General features: G+C 42.6%; 1 protein-coding gene across 8 annotated transcripts in view; it reads right to left on the minus strand.

Moving 5' to 3' along the window:
* The window catches only part of PBX1 (PBX homeobox 1), a 309,428-nt gene that overhangs the window by 177,709 nt on the left and 111,983 nt on the right, over nt 1-19,736 (minus strand). The gene's annotated exons all lie outside the window — the stretch shown is intronic.

Below are 19,736 nucleotides of genomic sequence, written 5' to 3' on the forward strand. Positions count from 1 at the left end.
GCAGAGGCAGAGGTATTTCCCAAAGGGTAAAGCATGTAGCCCAGGCATCTACTTCATCAGAGGTGTTCGTGAAATGCAAATTTCTAGGCTCAATATCACAACCCGCTGGGGCAGGGCCTGTGAAACTGCATTTTACAAATACCCCCAGGTTATTCTTAAGAACACTAGGGCCTGGCTACTGAAGTGTACCTGTAATTCCCCTCCTGAACCCCAATCACAATCCCCTTTTCAAAAACGAATGGCCTCAGCACACACTTTGCTGAGATAATAGCTGGTGAAGTTCAAAGAACGGCATTGTGTTTTGACACAGAAAAGAAAGGGACTTAGAAAAAGGGACTTAGAAAAATAACTGATCAACAAGGGAAAAGTATGGTCCTGGAAGCTTTGCCTCCTTCTCCTTTTCCTCTGAACTCTGGAGTCTACATATCTACTATTCTATGCATCCTGGTGGAATTAAAATAAAAAATGCAGAAAGATGAAGAGTCTTCTGAAAAGGCCAGGAGTTGGATCGCCCCTCTTCCGTCAACACGGTCTTTCTTATAAATTTCAAGCAAACCCAAGGATTTGTACTTCGCTGTGTCCTAAAATACACCTTCCTTCATAAACCCAAAAGGAGTTGGTTTTTAAAGGGACGTATTCGAGGAGAATATCCTGGGACTGCAGAGGCACGCAGGAAGACACCATGATAGGATCCCAGGCTTCACTGGCCCAAGGAAGGCCCACATTTCAGAGGGTGTGGTATTATTGACTGTTTCTCAGCTTATAGATTCTACCCATTAGATGATTATTTGTGGAACTCTACCAAAATACAGATGGGGCAAAAAAGGCAGATCAGTGGGCACCAGGCATTATTGCTACCACTACTGCTTCTCAGCTATCATTATTACTGCTGCTGCTGCTACTACTATAACTAACCAGCTTTGATGCGTAATGTGTCGGGCACCGTTCTAAACTCTTTAGATGCATCATCTCATTTAATCCTCAGGGCTACTCTTACTTGAATGTGTCAACAATATTATTTAGCGAGAGAGAAGATTCTGTCACAGGTTGGTACTGTCTTTCCTTTACATGTAGCATTTATTCCCGTTCTATTCAAGGCCGAGTGCAAGGATGTCTGAGCACGTAGACAAGGGCAAGAAGAGAACTTTTCTGTTGAAAACTGTCAATAAATTGAAGACATAACAAAATAGACTACATACTAGATGCCTTGGGACAACAAAAGATACCTCAGATGATGCTTCTTTCTACAGGGAGCAGCTAGTCTAGTGAGGAAGACCAGAAATAGGCAAAAGAAAGCTATATAGTACAGAAGCATTATAATGAAATAGACGACAAATGATTAGAGAAGAGGGTAATGTGACACAATCTATAAGAAAAAATATATACAGGACATAACCCTTTCCTCAAGAAAATTTCAATATTCTTGGGAAGACAACATACTCTCCTCTTGTCTTGTGAAACAATCAGAGAAACACCAAAAACTATATAGCCAGCTGTTACATACATTAATACAAATTTGAGAAATTAAGAGAAGGGAATATTCAATGGAAGCTGTGATTGTTGGACAAAATAAGAAGAAGCAAAGTTGGAAGAATGGACAGAGACTAGATATACATAGAGGACAAAAAGAAAAAGCAACCCAGGAGGAGCAGAGGGGGAGCAGGAAGACAGGCAGAGCAAGGAGACCAACTTGCCTGGAAGGTCTGGAGCCAGAAGTGAGGAAGAGAAACAGGGAAAAGGAAGCAGAGAGATAAGCCAAACCCCTGCCCTCACCAGCGGGCACCACATGCTAACATGAGACCTGGAACAGAGTTCAGACCACAGTTAACCATGCCAGCCAACCTAGGTCCTTCTGCTCCTGTGGAACTGCTGAGGATCCCCAAAAGCAAAATGACAAGCAGAACCCCTAGACTGTGGACCATCTTATCACCACAGTAAGGACAGGGCCCTTAGTGGCACAATCTCATAGGCAGCAGCTAGATCTCAGAGAATGAGGTTGGGCTGAGTAACATCTTCGACAGCAGAGCTCCAGGGAAAGATCCAAGAGTTGCTGGAGGTGGGGTCTGTGCTTCAGGAGGAAGCAATTTCCAAACTAAATCAAGGCCAACAATGGACATTCACTAAGGGTCCTTCTAACTCCAAACTTCAGTGATTCTATGAAACTTCTGAACAGGAAAGGAAGGAAGACCACAACCCTTAGGTGACTATGGTCCCCTGCAAGAGTATTTCAGGAGCCCACTGACCCTGTGCCAAGAATATAAACATCCAGGGCAGTGTCCTTGCTGATGTGACCACCAATGAAAGCAATGAGACACTTTAACATCAGACAAAAATAGCACCGTTTGGGTAAAAGCACGTGAAGCTGCTATCTTGAACACATAATTTCTTGGGTGAAGTTCTTTACCTTATCATTTAATATACATGGATTATTTTGTTACTAACAACAGAAATAATAGTAATACTTTGCTATTTGCGTAATGTTTTACAGCCTGCCAACAATTTCATAAGCATGATTAAGTTTAATCTTGCCAAGAAATTTATGAGGTGTTATTATCCCCATGTTATAGATAAGGAAACTAACCCAGAGAGGGTAAATGACTTGCTCAAGGCCACACAGCTGGTAACTGCCAGAGCTAGATGTGGGCCCATATCAAATGAGTCCTCATAATTTACTGTTTGTTTGTCATGTGCAAGACACAGAGGACTGGCCACCACCAGGACACAAAGATGGGTAGGAAAGATCACAGGAACCCAAAGCAAAGGAATTTTCAGCACCTTGCCCATTGAACTTGGCCATCTTTTAGTTGACTTCACCCAACTCACCTAGGCTAGCTGGGTCCCTTCCATCATCCCATCTGAGGCAGGGTCTACACCTGACATGCTCACCCTTATTCCCTCTATAGCATGCACTGTAGTTGACAAACAGGTAATAAAGGTGACCACATCTGCTCCACTCCCTCCCACCTTACGGCAAAGCCACCACATTCTGGTCACTGGGTGAACAGCCAGGCATTGGCTACAAAAAGTGGCAGAGACTCTTTGGGACTCACGAAGGGAGCCAAGTTAACATGAATTTCCTTCTCTCCCAAGTAACCAAAGCACTCCTCCTAAGTCTCCAATGGAGAAATCAACAGTCTTAAGCTCCCCAAGGTGCTCCTCCTAACCCAGCAATCATGGCACATTCTGTCTCACACAGCCACGGGGATCACGAGCCCCTCAGGAGCTGCCAAGGCGTGCTGATGTACAGGCTGCTAATACAGCGTTATTAAGAACACGTTTGTCTCCACTCCTCTAAGCACGTTTGCTTCCCTGCCGGAAGAAAAGCCACACACATGCTCCCACAGAGGGACATGGCGAAAAGCCCTGGAACCCACAAAGGGAAATCAGCATGCCAAGGGTTAAGCACACCCTGTAATAAGCATCTCTGTTCCGGCATGTTGCGAAAGCCCATTACCTCCTGCCACATTACCTCATTCATTTCTTATATGCGGATGGTTTATTTTCCCATGAGCACCCTGGCTCTCAGTATTAAGTCCCCTCCTTCGCCTCTATTTCTCTATCCATCACATTTAACACTCTGACAGTAACAGTCTATAATGTTTCTATTCTACAAAACCGCTCTGTCAACTCCAGGCTTCCAGAGCAGCAACTGAGGAAAATAAATAACATCAACGCCAGGGACGACAGCATCACAGCTCCCTTTCTGCTGGGCTTTTTTATTTTATATTATTCTACAAAGGGAGAAAAAATAAAGGCGATGGGGGGAGGTGGAAGCAAAGAGAAGAATGTCCTTCTCACCCAACAGACACTTAACAGACCTGAAGGAACAGCCATGGCATTTCCCTTTCAGACAAAGAAGTCATTTCCCCGCTCTCCTCTCAAATCCCCTGAGCAGCACCCCTTCCATTTTCCTGGCGGGTTACGAAAGGACTGATATTTACTGCACTGCGCTCCCTCTACCTGCCATCCTAGAGGCAAAGCAACACAGAGTCGAGCGTGTGTGCAGCACCCCATTCACCGTCTAGGGTGATCCATAAATTCTTGTCATCTTTTCTGGAGCAAGAGTCCAGCAAGGAGGGGGAGGCGGTCCATGGGTCCACAACCTTTGTTCCGAGGGAGACATCCAGGGAACAGAGACCCTGGAACCCAGGAGCAGGCAGAAAGGCAAGAAAATGTTAACTACTGAGAAATAAATCACTCTATAGAAAGCTGCCTCGTCTCCATATTCCTGAGGGTTTACCAAAACTGTGTTTATTTTCATCATTTTGGATATAAATCATTTAAAAACATGTTATATTGCCATCTAGCTTCTTTGAAAGATACCCAGATAGATAGATAGATAATCTTGAACATAATTTGCCTTCCTCTTCATGACCCAAATCATTTATCATTACAAATACCGATTATCAGCCAGGCCCACCGTTAGCTGGGAGTCTGCATGTCTATTGTATAGGAACTCTGTCTGCTGGATTTTTTAAGTTTTCCAGTCTCCTTTTTGTGGTTTTACTGCCTCCTCTTCAAAGTCAGCATAGCGTTATGGTTAAGAACATGGGCTGTGGGACCAGATCGTGGAAGCCAAACCTAACTACTTACTGGGTGTGGGATCTTGTTTCTGAACCGCTCCGTGCTGCGCCCTCACCTGTAAAATGGAGACAGTCGTGGTACCTCGCTCCTCGGGGGGTTGTGAGGATGACCTGAGTTACACTCTGAGTGTTTAGGATCGTATCTGCAGTAGTCAGTGCTCAGTTAATATGAGTGATTGCCATGTAGATATCCTGACAGGGGCTGGGAAACCAGACAACCATACAGTTAGAATCATGTTTGAAATAAGAGGAAAGGGGATTCGAGTGGTGGCCTGTGGGCACTATGACGAGTCACCCACACAGGCTGAGTACCTGGAGGCTCCTTTTTGGTCACAGAGAGGCCTCCTATGCTAAGGTCCTTGTTCCTCCTTTCTTCAGATGGGTAAGGCTGCCGGCACTGAGTTCTGAATGGTGAGATGTAACTATAGAGAGACTCATTCAGAATAAAGAAAGAACGAGAGGAAAGAAGACCAAATGAGAACAACACCTAAAGGCCTGTCACTGAACACTGCCCAAGAATTCTGTAATTCCTTCTATATAGTCAACCGCATAGGGCTGCTTCTCGAAGAGCACGAATAAGAGGCACAATGTTTAAAATTGCTTTGATATGTACGAAATGCTCTGTGCAGTCTTATTTTTACCAAACATTATAATTATTATTATTACTCAACTTTGCACCTAAAGCAGTTAAAGGTAGTTTTAAACCTAAAGGCATTCAGAGGTGGGAATCTTGCTTTCTCCCTCTACTGCTACCCAAGGGGCCATGGAATTTCTTTTTTCCATCTCAGGTGTGGCAGAAGGGAGAAAAGGACCAGCTCAGGGACCAATCCTCTTGATAACGGGCACCCTGGGGATTCACTCACATCGCTTCCCCAGATCTGCTCTCCACCAAGGGTAAGTCAGACTCCAGCTTGTGGAAGGTAATGATCGCAAAGCTTCAGAATAATGCCTGCATTCCAACCGGAGGGGCAAATGGGAGAAAAAGTTAAGGCCAAATGGGAGATAGCGTGTCTGATGCCCCGAGGCAAGGAGGAACTGGTTCCTGGTACTTCATTTCTTGTCTAGTTTAATTCCAAAGATGGAAACAATACAACTCACTGAAGGAAAGATCACTTCTGCTTTTATGATTATTTTTGTTGGGGGAAGTGACGTAAGGACCATAATCAGACTAAGTGACATTATTTCATTATTTTAAACGATCACATTTCATTAGTGCCGCTCATAGTACTCCTTGATGTGTTAATTTTTTTGTTTTGGTGACAGAAAGGCAAAGGTGACCTCACAGCGCCAAAGGTGTCCCTAAGGAAAGAGTGACCCTTTCATCTAATTTCTTTCCAATAAATTAAGAGTGAGAATGCCTCTGTCTAAAGAAGGCATTGGAGGGAAAATATATAGGTAGGCACAGTACTTGTATTCAGAAGTTTCTAATTTAGTGAAGAGAGAGGGATACATGAAGAAATGACTAAAATTAAGGGTTGAAAAAAGGGTTGAAAAATGATAACACACATGCTAATCAAAGCTACAGGTATTTTGTTATAGGAACATGGTAGAACGCGTGATTAATCTGAAAGGCGGTCTTTGGAGGGCTCTCAGATTTTCACAGAAAGAGAGATATTTTGGAAAGCTACAGAGCTTTTAGTTATTAAGGGCTGAGTTGTTACAGTCATTCAACCTAGGTTCAAATCCCTACTCTGCCAGTTCCTACCTGGGTAATTTAGGGCAAGTTATTCAACCCCTCTAAGCTCAGAGTCCTGGCCAATATAACAGGGACAATGATAGTATATACCTTATAGGTTTTTCAGGGCGGATTAATGAAATAGTGAATGTAAATAACACAGTGCCTTGTACATAACCCCTAAATTAATATTAGCTGTTATTATCACAATCCTTCCCCAAGCCCTACGAAGTAGGTGATGTTATGATCTCCACTTTTAGTATTGAGCAAACAGACATGACAGAAATTAGGTAACCTGCCAAATGTCACACAGTAGATGGAGGATCCAGGACAAAAATTTGGGTCAGCCTGACTCTAAAACCCAGGTTCTTTGCCACTATATTTTTTCCGGCCCACAACAAACTCTGGCTCCTCCCAGAAGGGAGGTCCTGGGAACTAGAGGGCTAAGCCTTGGAATCACCTGAAAATAGAGCAGGATTCTAGCAGATCATGCTTTGTTTCTGGAGAGAGAAAATCAAATGCGTGTCAGAGACACACCCAATAAGAAAATCAACAATTATACAGAAACAAAATTCTGTGAAACTGAAAGATCTACCACAATGTGAAAGGAACAAAACTCTACCTGGCATCCAAATTACCTCCCTTTCCTAATTTCCTTCTTCTTCTTAATGCCTAGCCCATTCTCCCAAGTAACCAGAACGGAAAACCTCTAAACATAGACACAGAGACAGAGATGGAACACATCTCAGTCTAGTTCAAACTTGCACACCATGCAGCAAACGCCTCATGACAGTCCTGGCAACACTTCACTTCCTACAGTTACATGATAAAGCCGGCATCTATGACCACACCCTCCAGCTATTTGGGGACAGTTCTAATTGTTGGTTTCTCATTGTACTGAATCATATCCCACCTCGAACTTTTTGTGGAATCAAATTAATAAAGGAATCAAATGATTCAATCATCCTTGACTTATACCTTTCCTTCTACCTCCCTATCTAGATGGTCACCAGGCTCTGTTAATCTTGCTTTCAAAACAGTCTGATCCTTTTCATTCCCAGATTACAATTCATTTACCCAGACTCCAGGTCCTTTGGTCTCCTGGCTGAAATCCCTGGCTTCAATCTCTCTCCAGTCTAGTACATCCTGCACATTTTAAGACTAAAAGTCCTTAAATCTGGTTTCAGCATCTGTCATCCATGTTCCCATAACCACTGGGTCTCCATTTCTTACCACATGTCTAAACCCCTCTGCTGGACAATCAGTGCCACACTATCCATGCCAACCACATGGGCCTCACCCTACCTATTACATCCTATTTTCCATATTTCCCAATGCATATCTTCCAATTTGCTAAACAACCATTTCATAGGACAGCCCCACAAGTAGACCACGCTCATAGAAACGAGTGTTTATATGTTTAATATAACATGTCTAGGGCCATATAACCACTCATGGGGGAGCTAGGACTTGCTCCTCAGACTCCCAGTCTAGGGCTCTCTCTAGTCCATCAAGATATGATATGGTACTAAAGTTGCCTGCCTCTAGATAATGCTGGGACCAGAGGATAAAATGGTATCCATGTGATTCCCTAGTGCATACCATGAATGATTATTGAGCACCTATGATATACCCGACTCCGTCATAAATTGGGAGAAGAATGTAAAAAGGCATTAACCTCAAAGTGCTTACAGTTCAAGGAGAAAATGAACATGTAAAAAATAAAACAACGTGCAAAAAGTAAAATTACAAGGACTAGGTAATGTAAGCCACAATGAAGGCATATACAAGGCAAATTGAATACAAAGAAGAAGGAATATCTAGATCTGGGTCGGAGTACCCGAGCAAGGCCACAGCTAGGATTTGAATGATAAGCAGTAGTTTACTATGGGGGCTGGTAGGTATAGGGAATTCCTGGGAGAAGAGACAACCTTTAAAGGTATAGGAAAAAAAGTGGCAGATTTCAGGTAGTGCAGGTAACCCAATATATTTGTAGCGTATGAAGAGAGAGAAGAAAATGGTAAGACACAGCCCTAGTGAGGCAGGCAATGGCTAAATCACAAAGTTAATGTAGAACCTCAGAGTTCATCCTGCAGACTTCAACCTTCTGTCCATCACCTATGCATACTCAATGAAGATCAGATTTAGGGCACGCTCCAGAGGGTGTGCCCACAAGAATGCACAACTCCCAGCAAGCTATAAAGCTACTTCTTCTTTTCCAGTCATATCTGTCACTGGGAGTTTAAATCTGCCATGTTACAGTGGCAGTGGGGAAAGTCCCTGGCCCCACATCCTCTCTCTTCCTGCTGAGACTTCAGTACACACACAGTTCCACTGGCAGACAGGGGTCCCAGGGAAGGCCCCAATCACTCAGGCACCACTCTGGGGATTAGCACAGTTGGGATCAGGCGCAGAGAAGCCATGTGCTCTTGTGGAAAGAACCCAATATGGGTTTAGTCATTTTGTTTAAGATATTAGTTTTTTTGATGCTTTTTATTTTTTTGGTGAGGAAGATGGCCCTGAGCTAATAACTGTTGCCAATCTCCCTCTGTTTTTTCCTTTTCTCCCCAAAGCCCTAGTACCTAGTTGTGTATCCTAGTTGCAAGGTGCTCTAGAGCTTCCATGTGGGATGCTGCCACAGCATGGCTTGATGAGCGGTGCTAGGTCCGTGCCCAGGATCCGAACCGGCGAACCCTGGGCCACCAAAGCGGAGCACAGGAACTTAACCACTCAGCCATGGGGCTGGACCCTGGGTTTAGTCTTGACTCTACTCTTACTAACTCTATGACCTCGGGTAAGTTATTTAACCTCTCTGTACCTTAGTTTCCCTATGTGAAATTAGAACCTAATAAAAACGCCCCCTCCACACACACACACAGGGTTGCTATGAAGAATGCTCCTGAAAGTTTTTTTTTTAATATTATTTTAAATAGGTAATACATTTACAATATAAAAATATATCTACAATATACACGTTATGATTATCATATGCCAAGTCATGCTCCCACCTTCTTCCCCATTCCCCCATATGTCTCCCCCACATACCTGGCCTCTACAGATAACCATTTTTATTCCTTTCGGGTTTATCTTTTTAGTGTTTCTTGAAAGGGTTATTTTAAAGGTAAAGTGCTATATAAATTAGCGATCATTACTGTAATGGGAGTGTAGATTGGGAGTGGTAGGATGGGGATAGATGGTTATGTTATCTATAAGGGGCCTTATCTTCTCCATGAAAACCTGCCTCATTATTACCATAGTTCACACTGATCCCTTTCATGCATTCACCTATTCATCCCTTCAACCAATATTTGTTAAGTGCCTGCTACAGTCAAGGCACTGGGCAAAGCGACAGCATAATTCTAGGAATGCTGAGATTAATAAGTGCATCTATGGTACTTCTGAGTTCACACTATCCTTATTTACACTTATCTTCACCTTCATGCTATTTTTCTACCCAGAAATGAGCTACCTATGGCCGGTGACCATATAAATTTTTGATATCTCCCATAGCATGTGTTGTGGTACACGCAAACACATATAGCAGATGCTCAAACACACCTGCAGGCTTGAGCTGGTCATGGACAAGAAGTCCTATTGGATGGTGGTGCAAGAGTGAGTGAGGCAATCCTGGGTCCAGCAGCCTTTCTATCAGCCCTCGAGGAAATCCAAGAATGCCAGCAGGCTTTCTTTCCAGACCCTGGGGTCGGCTCTGCACTGGGAGCTTGCTTGGCCTCAGGCTGTGTCAAGTTGAGACTGAGAGAGAACGAGTCTCCAGGTTCTTCTTTGGCAAGAAGAAGTGACAGAGCAGGAAGAGCGAAAGGAAGGGAGCTTAGAACAGCTTCAAACAAGGGGAAAATGATCAAGGAGAGAAGATTTCTCCTCAGAAGGAAAGGTTAGACACCGGCTTCTCTGGTATGAATTGTGTTGTCAGGATACGATATTCCAGAAACTACTGCCCCTACCCAGACACCCAAAATACTTCCTTTATTTTTTGTGTGTTTTTGATTTTTCAAAGATTTAGTGACTCTCAATCACTTTATGAGACGTTCTTGATCTACCCTTCAGAACCCTTTGCATTCTTAAGGATTCCTCCTCATTTTGCCACCAAGTGACTTGGAGACCTTGAACTATAATGTCATGTAGCCTCTCCGTGTCTCCATTGCCTCATCTGTAGAATGGGGATGATTCCTGCTCCACCCGCCCTGTCAGATGCTGACAAGAATCAAATGGATTAACATATGTTGAACACAGGTGTGCTATAAAAACAAAATGTATTACTGGTACTAGACTAAGTTTTGGCTCTCCACCGGGGGGAGAAAAAAAAGCGTTATTTTAAAATGAATAATTTTCAAGGTAAGGACCAACTAATCACACACATGACAGTCATTTGACAGTCATTCTTTTCCTTCCTTTTCTGATCTTCTATCTTCCAACCCTAGAGAGACCTTTTTGGCCTCTTCTCACAGTCAGCCCAACGATCAAGTCCAACAAATATAATTTTAAAGGTTAATTCCAAACGCAAGCATAGATCTCTTTATATTCCTTCCCCACCAACCCTTTTACATCTGTATGTCTGTCTGATATGCCTTCTTTCCCGGAGACCCACACCGCCCTCCCTTCCCAACCCCCAGCCCGCATCCAGTGTGTTGGAGATGATAACTGATAATGAAAACCTGCGGCCTGCAGACACTGGAGAGCGCGAGAGCACAGAGGGGAGGCCGAGGAGGAGCCGGTCAGGATGCATGTAATCAGAAGGGTTATCTAATGCTAGTTTCATTCTAATTGAGTCAGTACCATATGTCACCCTGCAATAACATCGCAAGCAGCATGCAACTGAATACATATTTAATTCACATAATGGGTACAGCAGTAGAAGTAATCAAGGCAGTTTGCCATAAGCCATAAAGAAATGTAGCTTGTTCCTATCAAGAAACATTTGGCACTTAGGGAGAGAACCGTATCACCAGCGAGAGGAGAACTGCATTACAGCAAAAGCTCAAGGGGGAAGGGCGAGGGATGCGTGTGGGGAGCCAGGCATGGGGAGAAAGAGATGAGGAGCAGGAGAAAGATATGAAAGCATGAAAACACCAAAGAGAATAAAGCCAGAACATCGATTCACTGCGAATGAAAATCAATGAAGGAATATTGTCAGCAGATCGTTGGCCATCTCAATATAATTAACAGTAATGGATTTATTGGCAGAAGCTTAATGATTTAACGTTACATGTGCCCCAGAATTTCCTGTGCTGTCATGGGTCTTTCTTATTCCCTCCTGGCCCCACCGACGTCCCAGGAAATGGATGTAGCTGTGGAGGGTTAAAAAAAATTTTTTTTTCACATCTCTTCATCGGGATTGGCATCTGACAGAAACCTGCTCGCCCATTCCCTTAATTTCCTCCCTCAAGGAGATGATTAATATGGCTGGGCAGTGCTCATCAATATCTTTGGACAGATCAACTGGAGTTTTCATTAAACCCATATTAATGTCCTAGATACACAGCTGTGGACAGGTTATTCTAAAAAAAAAAAGAAGAAGAAAAGAAAAGAAAGGGAAAAAACCCTCCACTTCCGTTAACTATTCGCCTGAAATTAACAGGAAACCTGGCCCCTTTCCTCATTAGGGCTTCTTCCACCAACATGTTTTGATGTATATTTCATGAGGATAAACAAACATTCATTTCACTTTGGGAAGGTGTTTGCTGTAATGTATTGTCAGCGTAGCCAGCAATGAGGGGACATTAATTTCAATTCTGGTGTTTAAACACTTTGGCGAGTCCCAATTACTCATTCCCCAGCTCGATATCAGGAGCCCCGGAGGAAGGTCGCTGGCTCTCCAGGCGGCTCACGGAGCCAGCGGGAGGCACGGCTCCACCCTCCAGCCTGCACAACTCTTCTCAGGTGGGGAAAGCAGGAAGGAGAGGAGATGGGATTGCCAGCCTGCCACTCCTCAGTCAGACGGCGACATGAAGGGCCACTTCAGGGAATACCCAGCCTTGCACTACTGCAATCTTCAAGAAATGCTCCACACAAGAGTTTGGAAAGGAAATTAAATCCTATTTTTTCTTGGCCTAAATCTGAGGATGTGAACCATTTAAGGGAGAAGAGCAAAGCCTTGAAATCTAGAAAGGTAAATATTGGGAGAAGAATGGGAGGATGGAGACAGGGTCACGAGCCATCGATGAAGACCTTAAAAATGGATTCATAAGAGGTCGTGGCCCTGGTGCAACTGGAGGGGCTCATGGTGGCAATTTCCAGCCACCTCATTCCTCATTAGAAATGTATGTGGCAGTGTTTCCATCCTGCAAAGGATCAGGGCTGGAGATCTCATATATCACAAGAGAAAATGTGTGATGAGCTTTGCAAAGCTAGAGGACTAAACAAATTTCAGTAACTGTTATGCGTTTATATCTCTATTTCTGATCGCATCTGCACCTTTAGCTAAAAGTTCTTTAGCAATGAACCAAACCTCTTTCAAGCTGTTATTGATCTGTATACACACTCAAATACACCAGAGAATTTCTCTACTTAATAGCAGCCAGCTAGCGAATACTTCAAACTGAGGAATCCTTTATAATAATGTAAATAACTACCCTGAAGTCTATCTGAAGTTATTTGCAGTTAATGATAAACTATCTAAGGGTGGATGCACATGTGTTTCAAAGATACAGCCCTGACTAAAGTTGAAAAAATGAAGATGAAAAGATGGCATGCGACACCGGGCCCTAGAATGAGCAAAGAGGCGTCCCCCAGACAAAGGCCTTTGCCACAAAGACTAGTCCCCAGAGAGCACCATGGGAGTCTCGAAAGGGAAGAGCCCAGGATTCATGCAGTAACTTGGAGCATCACAACACAAAGGGTCTCAAACAGGTGCCCCTGGCAGGGCACAGCTGGAGAGAGTTAGATCTGAAAAACATGAAACCAATAAGGAGAAAGAGACCCACCTGGTTCTTATCAAAGTTACTTCTTCCTTAAGTGAGTGCTAAGGCCACCGTTTCTCCATTTATGTTATTCTAAAAAGAACCCAGAACTAAGTACCAGAAGACAATGCTGGTTATGGTTACTACATAACTGTTCCACCTCATATTGCCAATAAGACACACAAAATGCTCTTAAAACCTTGCACGTTTTTGGCTTTATTCCAAAGAGCACTGAAAATCCCTGTAGTCACTAAAGCTGGGCTGATACACAGTAGATACCAGTACACGTGCACCACTGGTTCAAATCCTGGAATATTTGTATTCCAGGGGATAAACAGCTGCCCCTTAACCTACCTCTCTCCCTCCAAGAGCCACTCTCTCTTTGCCCCAGTCTCTCCCCTCTACCTTCCAAGGATTCAGCAGCTAAAGTGCTAATATCCAGCACACAGAAGGTAGTCTTGAGGACCCTTCTCCAACACTATGGCTGTTGTCCACTCTGCGTGGCTGGTGCCTATGCTACTCTGATCAATGTTAAATGATCCGCATACCACTTGTGCATCCAGAGTTATGAATGGTCAATGCATCACTCATTTGTCCAACAAACTAATCCAACATTGAGGGTGTACCTGATCTGTGCCCAGTGGACCAGAAAAATTAAGTGGTAACATTGTCTCTCTCACTGACTCACCTCTGTGAACACAAGCAGGTGTCAACACAAACCCCTGACCCCCAACTCTGGCCCCAGAGGTAATAATGGCCTAGTTAGTTGCCTGCTCCACAGCACCACCATTCCTCTGTGCCTTGCGACATCCTTCCAATGCACACTTCCTTCCAATCATTCTGGAGCAGCTAAGGACAGTGCTTGTGGCCCAGTTGTTCCTGATATTACCTCTGCTGCAGCTGGCCCTGCTTCTCATGCTGCCTGATTCCCATCAGGTGGGCACGGGAAACTTCCCAAGGAACCAGACAGGTCTGGCAAAACAGAGAAGCCTGGTAAGATCTGGATGGCTGGCAGTGGAAAGACTGAAATTGGCAAATAGATCTGTCACAGATCAAAAAGGCTGTGTGTTGAATAGTTCACCCTGACAGGTTCCAGGTGACCTAACACTTTCATCTGAAAAAACTAAAATGGTAGTCACTATAATAATAGGAAGTATCATTTAGTGAACACCTACCAAGCTAGGGCTTTGCAAATATTCTCCCATCTAATCCACTTATGTTCCCTACCCCATAGAGAGCTGTTCCCTTTACAGGTGAAGAAATGGAGGTCTGGAAAGGTTAAGCACCATGCTGAAGCAATCACCAGTAAATGGCTAATGCAGGATTCAGGCTCAAGCCTGACAAACTCCTGAGGCCAGGCTCTTCCCACTGGCTGGTGCTGCACTCTGTGACACTCACCATGGGCGTTGGGCACCTAATGGTCTCTACCCAGAAGGCTGCAAGAAAGCCATGGTCAGAGGTTTTCTCCAGCAAGAGTGAGGGCATCCTGTGCAGATAGAATGCACGTGGGCTTTGGAATCTCATAGGTCTGAGTCTAGGCTTCACCTCTCACTCCCTGTGCAACTTTTAAAAAGTTACTCAAGTCCCAGTTTCTTCCTCTGAGAAATGGAGATGATGCATACCCCATGGAACAGTTGTAATAATTGAAAAAATATTTATAAAAGTCTTAACATTGTTCCTTATACAGAATCAATATTACTTCTCCTCTTGTCTCCAGAATGCCCTTTCCTTTGCAGCGGAAACAAACACTTACGCATTATTTCATGGCTCTAAGAGGGAGGAGGGAGGAAAGAGCAGAGCATGGGATCTGGGAGAAGATGAGTGACTGCTGGCTTTAGACGTCCACTGGGGGGAAGTTGACTTTGCATTCCTTCCACTCCAGGAAGCATGAAGGTGTCCCTAATTTGTAGGTGAGGTAAGACCCTCCTGTTCTGGAACACTGTGATAAGCTGCTGCTCTGCTATTTTCGTGAGCTAAAAGTACATTTTTCATGAAAATAGAACTAAAAATAACAACAACAATAAGAATGCAGAGAGATATAGGAAAAGCCATTCCCATCTCCCAGGAACAGACGTGACGGCAGGAAGCCTTCAAAGAGTGGGCTGCAGAAAAGCCTGAATAAAACTGCAAGATCCTGCTAGTGCTTTTGGATCATTAGACATCTCTTAACAGAGCTGGAACTCTGGATTCAGAAAACTTGGTTCAAGTCTTGATCCCAGTGTGTAATATCCTGTGTCCTTGAGGAAGTCAATGAACCTCTCTAAGACTCAGTTTCCCAATTAGTAACTGGCTGTAGTAATTTGTCTAATTCCTAGGGTGATGGTGATGATTAAATAAGATAATATATCTACAAGTGAGTTTTCCTTTATTTCTTACTGAAGCTCAACACATAAGACTAACCACATGGTTATGGTTCCTAACTATAAAATGTTATATAAAGTATATTTACTTTCTATATTATAGAATGCGTGCAGACAAAAGAAAGATATAGTCCATGAGCACATATGCACAAGAACAAAGAAGTGCCATTATTAAGCACGGTGCCTCAAAGCTCTTTTTGCCAATACAAGGTGGTATAAGAAGGACTCTCTCTTAGGAAGCTCAGAGGAAAAGCTCCTCCTCCCGGTTTAAGTAATTTCTGGATGTGTGGGGTGATAATTCTCTTTCCATATTTATTATCTGTAGGAAGTAACATCCACATACATCTCCATGCCCAGAGAGGTCATTCCAGTCTATGAATCTAAGACCCCGAGAGAAACATCTCAATAGTCTTCTCAACCCAGGGGCTGGGTCACAGAAGTATCCTGGCCTGCCTTGACAACACGAGTTCCTTCTTTCCATTGTCTGTCCATTCTGGCTTCTAAAAACTTTAAAGGATTTTTTAAATCTGCTTCTCAAAACTTAGGGAAAGCATGGAAGCATATATTTCCTTTGTTCTCCCACAATTTTTCAGAATTCACAAAGCGTAAGAGAGATCAAAGAATAAAGACAGTTCTTTTATTTCTGCAACACTTTCACAAAGTATCAAGAAACAGGGAAAACATGATGATAATGCTATCTGCCAGAGATAGGTAGCTCTATCTATTGATTCATCTACAAAAAGCAAACAGTATGCTTGAGCTTGAGGAATTCACAAGGATATTCACACGGCTGTTTTAAATCTAAGTCTAGCTGTTAGATATTCTGTACATAAAAAACAGGAAAGAAATCTTAAGAAAAACAATAAATCTTAAAGTGATCCTCCATCAATACTAAAAAGAAGAAAAAGGTGCACATTACAATAACACAAGCACGCATCAAACACACAACTTCATTTTACCATTACATTAAGTTTCTGGACCGAGTGCAGCAGTGGTTAATGAGCTCACCTAGGGATGGATCCAAACTAAAAGTGTGTGTGTGTGTGTGTGTGTTGGGAGGTGGGGTGCTGGTTCCTGACACATTAAGCAAGGTGATACAGCAGAAAGACTTAGATTTGATTCAGATGATCTGCATTTGAATCCCAATTCTACCACCATGTATGCAATCCCAAGCAAAGCATTTAGCCTCTCCAGTCTCAGTTCTCTCATTTGTAACATATGGAAAATAATGACATGAACCCTGGCTATCTCATTTATTGTGTGAGTCAAGATAATAGAGGCGAAACAATGCAGCCTGTTAGGAGTACTGGCCTTGGCATCACAGTCTTACTTTGAACACTTTCTATACGACCTATGGCAAATTCCTTGGAATCCTGGGTTTCCTTTTCTCTAAACCAGGGCTATCTCTTCTGCCTCTGGGCACCGTGATGGGGATCAAATGAGAGAACACCTGATATGATATCTGGAAAGCTGTACACCATGACACAAATGCTAATGTTATTGACTGACAGAGGGTCATGCAAATGTAAGTTATTATCTGCCTACTGATGTATATCAGGCGACTTTCAGTGTTAAACCAAAATTCGTCAATGGTGGAAAAAACCCACACTCTTTTAGAGGCTTTCTTTCCCTTTATCCTTTCCTCAGCACATGTTTAGTGAACAGCTCTCCACATCAAAAACCTCACAGCCTGGGTTCTAAGCAGAACCGGCATACGGGGAAAATAAATAGAATGAAGAAAAGAGCTTGACACCACTGAGAGCTGCTCTGTCTTTGCAACGATTCTACCTGCAAGGAAGGGAACCCTGTGAGGTGAGCAAAAGGGGAAAGGAAAAAATTCCCTTCCTCCAATTCAAGTTGTTTCCCAGGGAGAGACTCCATCCCATCTATGATGGACTCTGCCATGACAGTGACTCCCAGGATTTATATCGCAGGGCACACTGGCCTGATTACTCAGCCACCAACTCCATCAGCAGCCTGAGGAAGGAGGTGGCTACTTAACAGTAGAAGAAAAATAAGGAGCAGAACCTGGGACCTGGTTATCCTTAGGGCACATGATTAGTTTTAGTTTTTGTTTTTGTTTTTTTAAGTTGGAAGTATCCAGCTCATGGGTAGAGTTGATAGCTGACCAAAAAACAGCAACTAAAAGGAATGAACTAAAAGTCATCAGTCCTAAAATAAAAGTTCACTGAGGTCAGAATTTTTTTCGTTTATTAATGTATTACAAGCACTGAGAACAGTGTCTGGCATCTAGTAGATGCTCGATAAATATTTATTCAATGGATGGATGGACAGATAGATGGACAGACAGATGGGGAGATGAATGGATGAATAGGTCCTTCCTGTGGGTCCAGGAAGAGCTGTACCAAAACCACTCTTCTTTCCACACACCTCCAAAGAAAGTGAGTGATTCCAAAATGCAATTTACATGCCATTTTCTGACCAATTCAAACAGCCAGAAGGGCCTGTCTGAATTAGGGATGGCTGTCTACGACAGTACGTTAAAGAATAGTAGGACGATTCCTTCTACTTTCATCGGGGCTACAATATCCTTGGTAGATCACATCTGTTTTCATAAATCTAAGAAAGGTTTGTATTATAATTATATTACCGTTGTGTGTAAGTGACATACCAATACATTTTTATTGAATACTTACATTACACACTACGAAAAACTTAAAGGTGCTATCTTGTTTGCTTGAATACTTAAAACATTCCTCCTGAAGTCGTCTTTATGCTATTAACTTATTTAATGTTTCTTTACTTCTGAGTAAATATTTTTACTGGTAAAGACAAAGATAAACCTGAGTTCCCCAGGACAAAAGATCAAAACTTTGAGAATAGCAGAGTTTAGATGAATGCATCTTTTTTGTAAATTAGTTTTCATTTACTTTCTAAGTACGGATCTGGAACAAAAGTCAACAGACTGTTGAAGCCGAGTTTCTCTCCTCCCAGGCATCTAGGCCTGACAATCAGCTGTAATGTATCTTTGAACAGCTCTGTCTCTACCAGGCAGATATAGTTAACTCCACAATTAATATTTTAAACCATCAAAAGTCAAATGATTTATTTTAAATGCCTTTTTAACTTTTCAACTTCTTTCTCATTTATTTCATTTCTAGTTTTCATTCCCTATGGTTAAAATATATATGTATACGTATATACGTATGTATGTAGGTATACACACACACATTTCCTTTTCTATTATGTGAACACAAAGGAAAAGAACACATTCAGTTTTCTTTCCCCTAGTTCTCAGGTTATAATTCATATTGCAAAGAAAAGGTTTAAATTTTTAAAAATGCCAGACTCATGCATAGTAGGTGCTCTAGAAATGTCTGTAGAATTGTAAATTAAGAATAAAGAAAGTATAAATAAAACACAGAAACTCAAGGAACTGAGAGTGTTTGGCCTAGGAAAGAGAAGATGAAGGAGGAAAAAAATAATGATTTTCAAATATCTGAGCAGCCTTTGTGCAGAAGAGCGATGGATTTGTTTTACACTGTGTCCCCGGGGAGACCTCAGACAGATGAGGGGAAAGTTTCACTGAGGCACAGTCAGTTCATCAAGAGAAAAAACAGCCTGTTTGATGTATATAATAGCCTAACGGCTTTTTGTTAAATAATAATTATCTCGAAGGCTCCTTTAAGATAGAAAAATTCTGTGATAGTACCACTGATTTCTAGAAGTTATTTAGACAATATCCAGATGACATGAGCCAGCCCTGTGGTAGCTGTAAGTCCTGGTAGGTCCACTGGGTAGGAGTTTAAAATTGGATCCCTTTCGAATCTGTAATTCTAAAATTGTTAATGTCCTCTTTCAGATGCCTCAAAAACAAGCTTAGGGGTTTTGCTTAAAAAAAACACAAAAGGCAAATGAATATCATAAATGTTTGCTTTATGATCTTCTAGAAAATAATTTTTTAGTAACTAATTTCTAACTCCTTATGGAATATCTGCTGGACGCATCTGCTGGACCCATCTGCCTGGAAACAAGCTTTCTTTAAACCATCTAGGTCCACCTTACTATCAATACATAGGTAGGAGCCGGATTTCCACATGGGATGGAGTAATGAGTCTGCCCTACTCTGCAGTCTTGTTCCCACCAGGAAGGAAGAAACCACCCATTAATTTCACATGGTCACTGGTATTTCCGATGACAACCCCTTAGTCCAACTAAGATCACATCAGTATGTTTAAAA

Source organism: Equus asinus, chromosome 25 (genome assembly GCF_041296235.1).
Source record: "Equus asinus isolate D_3611 breed Donkey chromosome 25, EquAss-T2T_v2, whole genome shotgun sequence".
NCBI classification, from domain to species: domain Eukaryota; kingdom Metazoa; phylum Chordata; class Mammalia; order Perissodactyla; family Equidae; genus Equus; species Equus asinus.